We start from the raw sequence: 7,220 nt of genomic DNA, 5'->3' as shown, positions 1-7,220 counted from the left end.
GAAAATAATTTTCTTATTTGTTTTTATTAATCTTTCTTAAATGTATGTATAGCTCACATTTACTTCAGTGTTCAATATTAGAAGTGTTTTGGGTCCTCATGTAGCAGTTTGGTGATGTGTTTGTGACCAGAAATAGGCCATAGGAACTTAGCTCTTGTGTCTTGTCAATTAACATACAGTAAATTGGTACTGTTGTACATCGTTTCGCTTGAAGTCTGTTTCCAGGAACCTATCAACCACGTTAAGTGGGGACTTACTGTATGAATAAGTGATGAAGTGTGCCTTAAATCCCTTCTAGAACATAGAGGCGTAGAATGAATCAATGATGAATGGATGCACTGTCTGGTATAGTCTTTTAGCAAATGAAAACCGTGGCTTTGCTGTCACTGGCTCTTCCTATCAGTGCCTTTCATCCCCACCCCCAGCCTGCCCTGTGGACTGGCGGTGCGATGTGCTGGCTGTGCTGGCGTGTGCTGTGGCTGGGGGTCAGGAGCTGGCCTCCGGTGTGGGGGAAGGGCATCAGAAAGAGGCTGAGAGCACGGCAATTTGAAGTTCAAAGCCTGACCATCATTTCCTGATGTTTTCCAGAAGGAGGGGGTATGGGAAGCAGCAAATCATCTTGGTTCCTGTGGCTCTACGTTTCTGTCAAGCCTGCAGCTGAAAATCCCAGCGTTTCCTTGTTTCTGGCTCCACCCTGTCCTTATTTAGCCACTTGATCAAGGTCAAGGTACCTACCTTCTGCCCTCACCCCACCTCCCATATCTTTCCCTGGGCCAGTGGATATGGGAGAGTGGATTTCACTCTCTGGTCATGGTTGGGAAGTGGCAGGGAACTTAGGTTCAACTTGACGTTGCCGCCTTAGAAGCTGGGCGTTTTCAGACACGTTTAACTTCTGTGAGCCTCTCAAATGGAGAGAATAATTCTCCCCCACGTGCCTGGCTCTTCCAAGTCTCAGCATCTATGTAGCGTGATACAAGTGTTTGGTGTTACTCATATCCGTCCCAGTTGTGTTGTATTGTGTCACCTGGAGATGAGGTGTGCCTTCTCGAACCTCTGTCCTATTGAGAGGAAAAAGCAACTCCGCCTCAGAGCTTTAACAGATAAGTCTCACTTCCTGTTTTAGACAGGAAGAGCTGCTTTGCTCACTGTTCCATGTGGACAGTCAGGTAAATGGGACACAAACAGTCCTTTTCTAGCCTCTGAGACTTGTCAGGTGGTCTGATCTTCTGGCTGACTGACAGCTCCTGCCTTGTGGCTTACTCCTCAGAGGGGAGGTGCCCTTCCTATGTCAGGAAGGCTCAGTAACCATTTCCCACTCTGCCTGCTTTGGACTTTCAGAGCTGGCCAGGTTGATACTGAGGGGTAGTTGGGAGAGCTCTAGCCCCCATGATCTCCACCATAACCCCCAGTCACCCCTAATGAATCAAAGCGTAAGTAGGGGCTGGCTTTGCAGACCCAACCCTAAATCAGGCCCTCCAGTCTCTCTCCGGCTCCTTCCTGCCGAATTTCTCCCGAGCCCCTCCTGTGGAACAGCAGGAGCCCAATTACTAGGGCTTTGAATATACTATTTCAGCACCCAAGCACCAACCCTGCAGCCTGCTGGGAGAATCCCAGCACCCAGCGTGCTTATTACAGTTGGGAGTGAGAGGGGAGCATTTATGGGCAGGGCCTCCGGGGGCTGTAGAGCTGGGGCTCCTGGGAAATTCTTGCTCACCAAACTCACAGGTACATAACCATGAACGAATTTACAGTGCAAACTAGGTGTGCAGTGAGGAACTGGACACACTGCCTGCCTCAATACCCCAGTGACACGATTGTGGTGAAAGTTCTTTGTGAAGTCAGAAAGAGCTAGGCAGAGTTCTGACTGCACTTTTTGCCGACTGTGTGGCTTCAAGCAGGCTTCAATCTCTCAGAGCCTTATCCTCAACAGTAGATGGGGATAATGCGATAGTCCCCAGCTCATAGACTTGTGAGGAATCAAAGAGGTGGTGAAGGTGAACAAAACACACAATGTCTGCTATGTGGTTAGTGCTCATAAAGGTGAGCTATCAGTATCATTAAGGATCTCACAGTCCAGAGGGGAGAGGTACTTATGCACAAATGAATGCCACCTCCTCCATGCAGCCCTCAGTCCCCAGGCAGGAAATGAGAGGCTACTTTTGGAAGCCCTGTTGCACTTTGCTTATCACTCCGTCACATCCCCTATCTTCTCTTTCTGTGACTGTTTTTGCAGTTGTTTACATACCTGTCTTCCACGCTGGTCTACCAGTCCTCCCAGGGTAGGCGTGTGGAAATTCCTCTCTGAAATCAGCAAGGATATCCCCTCTGGGTCCCGTCTAATTCTAAGGGTGGGATTCTGTGAGAAGACCTGGACTCATGGTTTCTGTCTGGGCCTATTTGGGAAGGCTTTAGGGAGGAGGTGATGGCTAAGCTGGGCCTTAAAGCCTGTGTAGGATTTGGAATAGCAGCGATAGGCATTTCAGGGGCAGCCAAAGGGGCAAGGGACATTGTGGCAGGCTGAGGCCTCACCAAGCAGCCTGTGGCACAGAGAGTGAGGGTCGGGGGTGGGTTCCATCTCAGCTCCCCCTCTGTGCCTCTGCCACCCTGGGCAAACACACCTCTTGGCCTGGGCTCTAGTCTCCCCTCTCAGGCAGTACATGGTCTTCTCTGTTCTGGAGGGGTTAGTGGGAGGGTTGTTTGGTTTTAAGGGTAAAGACGCAAGCCCACTTGCCCAGTCCTGGATAGATTTTCCACAACGTGTCTATATGTATATGTGGGCAGAAGCATGGTTTATGGAGAAAGGCTTGAGATAGCCAAACTGTCCTCACATAGCTGGGATTCCAGGGGACCCAGGCCACATCTAGGCAGGCTGGGGCTCAGGACATCCTGGCACGCTCACGGCATGCCACTGGCCCTCCCAGCGAGGACAGAGGAAAGCTGCAAAGCAGCTGCCACTCCTGCCACCCGAGCCTCCCACACGCCTCCTGCTGCCCCCAGGCCCCTCCCCCCCCTCCATTTCCAGAGGTCTCACAATGCTCCTATTGTCTACAACTCTGCCAGGCTGCCCCCCAGGGAGCAGTTCAGAGCCCAGGGCTTGGGCAGGACCCTGAATCCTGAGGCACAGCTGGGTAGAAAAACACAATGGTCAGACCCATATGGGACTGAGAATCCTAGAATCTGGTGGTCAGGGAAGCTTAGAAAAATGAAATTCTGGAATTAGAAGACCGCAGGTGTCGAGGCTCCAGGCTGTCTGGACTGGACGGATGGCTCAGTTCCAAAGTCCCCCTCCCTCATCTTTTATTCTTTTCATATAAAATTCTACTTGCTCCACCTGACTTACCCAGATTTCTCATCTTGCAGTGATCTGTCTGTGGCCCCGGTGCTGTGTGGGCAAATTCTCTCTTGCTCATTTGAGGCTGGTTTTGTTTTCAAACTAGAGCCTGATTTGCTTCTAGCAATGTGAAACTGTAAACAATGTGTGTGGCTATGAGAAAATGAAAATGACTTTTTTTCTCCCTAAGTGACTGGTTAATACTGTGACCAGAGCAAGAGTTTAAAAATTAATCAGCAACACATACTTTATGATTCCACTTATATGTAGTACTTGTAAAAAATAAGTACTTGTAAAAAATGAGTCTGCCACACCCCCCAATCTCACTCCCAAGGTTTACCACTGACAGCATTTGGGCAGGTAACCTCTCTTCCCGACGTTAACAGCTGTGTGTTTTTCTGTTGTCCAGCTGTGCTGAAACTGCATCACCCAGTCCCCAGTGTTTTGCTGTGAACGAACAATGAACGTCTTTGTATGTACATCGGGGGCCACTGGGATAGTATTTCTGGAGAACAAAATCTAGAAACAGGCCTGCTGCATCCTAGGGTGGGCAAACCCCCACCTTTTACAGATGTTGACATTAAACCTTAGACAGGTGACATTCTTGTTCAGGGTCTTGCAGCAAGTCAGTGGCATAGAGAGTAGGTGGTGGGTGAAATGGGGCCAGCCAGGTATCACCTTCCACCCCCGGAAACACACACGCACCCATGGACCTCTGGCTCTGAGAGAGAAGCAGCCCACCGGCCTCTGAAAAGGTGCAGAATCTGGTGGAATCAACAGCCAGAGGTTCCCAGAGCACTGATGAAATTCGTTTTCCCCACAACCTCTCCAGGGCTCCTCCATGGCGGTTCCTATGCCTTTTACCTTTCTGAAACTTATCTTGAGATCTCTGTGTGAAAATAAATGTAAACCATAGGCCCTGGTTATTCATTGACTCATTCATCCCAGTGCTCATTCTGTGTTAACTTCTCTCCCTCCCAGTGGTCGGTCAGCTTGTCTTTGCAGCCCTCCTAACAAAGCAGGTTGGCAGAAAGAATGGTAAATGGAAAGCATGGCACCCTGACCCCAACGAATCAGGGGCTTCCTCTGGATGCTTGCTGTTCCCTGGGCTTCCTTTTTCCTTGCTGGACAGAGTAGCAAGGAGTCTGTCTCTCTCACCAGGATCCTGCCCACTACTGGTATATGTGTGGCTATTACCTGGAATTCATTAGAAAGGATTCAAGCTCTGTCTGCAATGACATCTCTCACTGGCTTGCATTCAGCTTGCTCTCTTGGGAGATGGGTATCATTCAACTCAAGTGTCCCCACCTCGAAGAGGCCTTCCCTGGCCGCCCTGTCGGTTCCATGGTTTCTATCACAGCACTTTGCTTTATTTTCTTCTGAGCACCTCTCACCATCTTTGTTGATTTGTTTGTTCCCTGCCCATCTTCCCAGCTAGAATGTTAGTTTCCTGAGGGCAGGAACCCTATCTCCCTTGGAGCTCCCCAGATGGGGAGCAGGTACTCAGTATTTGTTGGATCTGTGAATGTAAATGCTTGCACAAGGTCTGGAAGGCTAAGTTTCAAGCTGACAATGGGGGCTGCCACTTAGGAGGAGATTGAGCTTGAGAGAAGACAGTCAAGTAGGAACTTTAGGTTTACTTTATTTTTAAATATTTGATAAGGACAATGCATTCACTTCTTAATTGACAGTTAAACAAAATAAAGAAAAGCACTGAAATGAAGGGCCCAAAGCCCTCTATCCTAATCCTGAAATTATGACATGCTTTTGGACCAGTGACTCACCTGGCCGTCTGTGGCTTCTGACCTCACCTGTAAACACAGTCCCACCTCCTACCTGAACCTGGATTTACAGTCTGCACAGCATTTTTCCATCCATTATCTTACCTGATTACCCACAACCCTGGAACACAGGCAAAACAAAGATTATCATCTAGATTTTACAGGGTAGGAAATTGGGGCTCACAGGGGTGAGTCGTCTGGCCTGTGGTCACACAGGCCCTTATTTCCTATCATGGTGAGCTGACTCAGGAATGAGTTTATAAAACACAGAAATGGCTAATAGGGGCCCAGAGGGCGGTGCCATGTAAGCTATTATTACAGCAACGGGGATCAAGTCAGATCTGAGCCGTCTTCAGGGACCTGAAGGGAGCCCCTTAGGCTGGAGAGGACAGGGACAGGGATATAATACCTCCTGGTTTTTAATGAGAATCCTGGTGGACTTTGAAGGCCAAGGTGGGTGCTGGTATCAGGGTCCTGAGACCAGGCCCCTGATTTAATAAGCGTGCCTGGAAAGTTCCTTTCCTGGAGGTGTTTTCCCTTAGAGGACAGGGAAGGTGGGAGGTGGCAGCGCAGGCTGGTGAGGGGCCAAGCAGGCTGGCCAGGCATCCTGGCCCATGGCAGCCCCTTTCTAGGTAGCCTGACAGTCTACCTTCTGGGCCTAGGCGGTGGGCTTCCAGCCTCAGAGCCAGGGTGTTAGGCTGGCTTGGGTTCCCAAGGCCGGGATCCCCTTCCCCAGGTCATTGTATCCTGGGATGGGACTCAGTGGGCCTTTGAGGACGTGGGATTCTCCAAGTCGGCCTCTCTCCTTGATCATGTCCTCAAAAGAGCCCAAGTGACAAGCTGGGGACGAAATGTTCTCAGTCCATTTTACCACAAGTGCACTGGGCATCAGGTATCAATAGTTAGCATTTATGAGTGACGACTAAAGGATCAGGCACATTATATCTTAATTCTCTCAGCCACCTTGTAAAGAAGAAATTATCCCCATTTTTAAGATGTAGAAACTGAGGTTCAGGTTCAGGGCAGCTCAAGATTACACGTCTGGGAGAGTGGGGAAAGCCAGGATGGGAGCCTATGTCATTGTGACTCCCATACCCCCCCAGGGCTAGGGGTGACAGATGACTAAGATCCTGCTCCTTCCCTTGGGGGGTGGAGCCAGAGACCGATCCCAGCTAACTATTGCACTGGTCAGTGACATCACCGCCAAGGCAGCTGACAGCCAGCCCTGTGGAAGGCTGATGCATCTCCTGGAGGAGGAGAGGCCTCTGGGGAGGGGTCGCTTACCCAAAACTTTAAGGGGAAGCAAGTGGAGAATGATGCTGTGAAGTTTCCAGGCCAGACACCCGATGCCCTGCCAGCCAAGGGCCTGCTTCCCATGGTCCCTCCCCATAGGAGTCCAACCCACCACCACCCTAATCATGGCAGGAGAGGGGCCCCAGTGGGCAGTGGGCCTACAGGGCAGGGCAGGAGAACTCTGTAGGACAGGTGGTCAGGCTCAATACACCCCTGGGTGGACACCTGGACTGATGGTGGTGTGGGGAACATGGCGTCTCCCTGGCAGGCTATGGAGGAAGGCAAAATTACCTGGAGGTCAGGGATGTTTTGGAGTGATGAGATGGGGTGAGGGAAGCTGGTGATCATCTGTGGGTGCTTTGGGGTCTGCAGGGGCACCTCCTGAGGTGGGGGGAATGCCTCCACAAAGTTTCAGGCCAGGGGAGTTGGGTGGGGGATTTGCAGGTTCTCACGCCAAAGACTGGGAAGGATTCTGGATGGGAGGAAGAGGAGTTCCCGGTGGGCAGCCTGGTGCAGGTGGGGAGTGGAGGAAGTCATCATGGGAACCGGCTAGTTGCGGTGGGTAGGGGTTCAGGGCTGTCCCAGAGAGACTGGGGATCGCCCAGGATTGGGGCGGTGGGGTGTCGGGGCCTCTGTGTGTGTGTGTGTGTGTGTGTATGGGGGGGGGTCTGCGTCTGGGGGCGGAGCCATCGCTGGGTGTCGGGGCCTCTGTGTGTGTGTGTGTGTGTGTGTGTGTGTGTGTGTGTGTGTGTGTGTGTGTGTGTGTGTGGAGGGGGGGGGGTCTGCGTCTGGGGGCGGAGCCATCGCTGGGTGGG

The 7,220-nt window shown here is 51.2% G+C and overlaps 1 long non-coding RNA gene across 1 annotated transcript; it reads right to left on the bottom strand.

The window, feature by feature from the left end:
- Positions 1-933: 933 nt before the first annotated feature.
- LOC141570174 (uncharacterized) lies at positions 934-3,380 on the bottom strand. The gene is made up of 3 exons (XR_012494125.2): positions 3,341-3,380; positions 2,246-2,301; positions 934-1,058 (listed from the first exon to the last, which is right to left on the bottom strand). It is a non-coding gene; the product is annotated as an uncharacterized LOC141570174 (long non-coding RNA).
- Positions 3,381-7,220: the final 3,840 nt, after the last annotated feature.

Source organism: Rhinolophus sinicus, chromosome 1 (assembly GCF_057876585.1).
Source record: "Rhinolophus sinicus isolate RSI-liver-muscle chromosome 1, RSI-T2T, whole genome shotgun sequence".
Classification (NCBI taxonomy): Eukaryota; Metazoa; Chordata; class Mammalia; order Chiroptera; family Rhinolophidae; genus Rhinolophus; species Rhinolophus sinicus.
The sequence above is the reverse complement of the archived record's forward strand: the minus strand, read 5'-3'. Positions and strand labels throughout refer to the sequence as shown.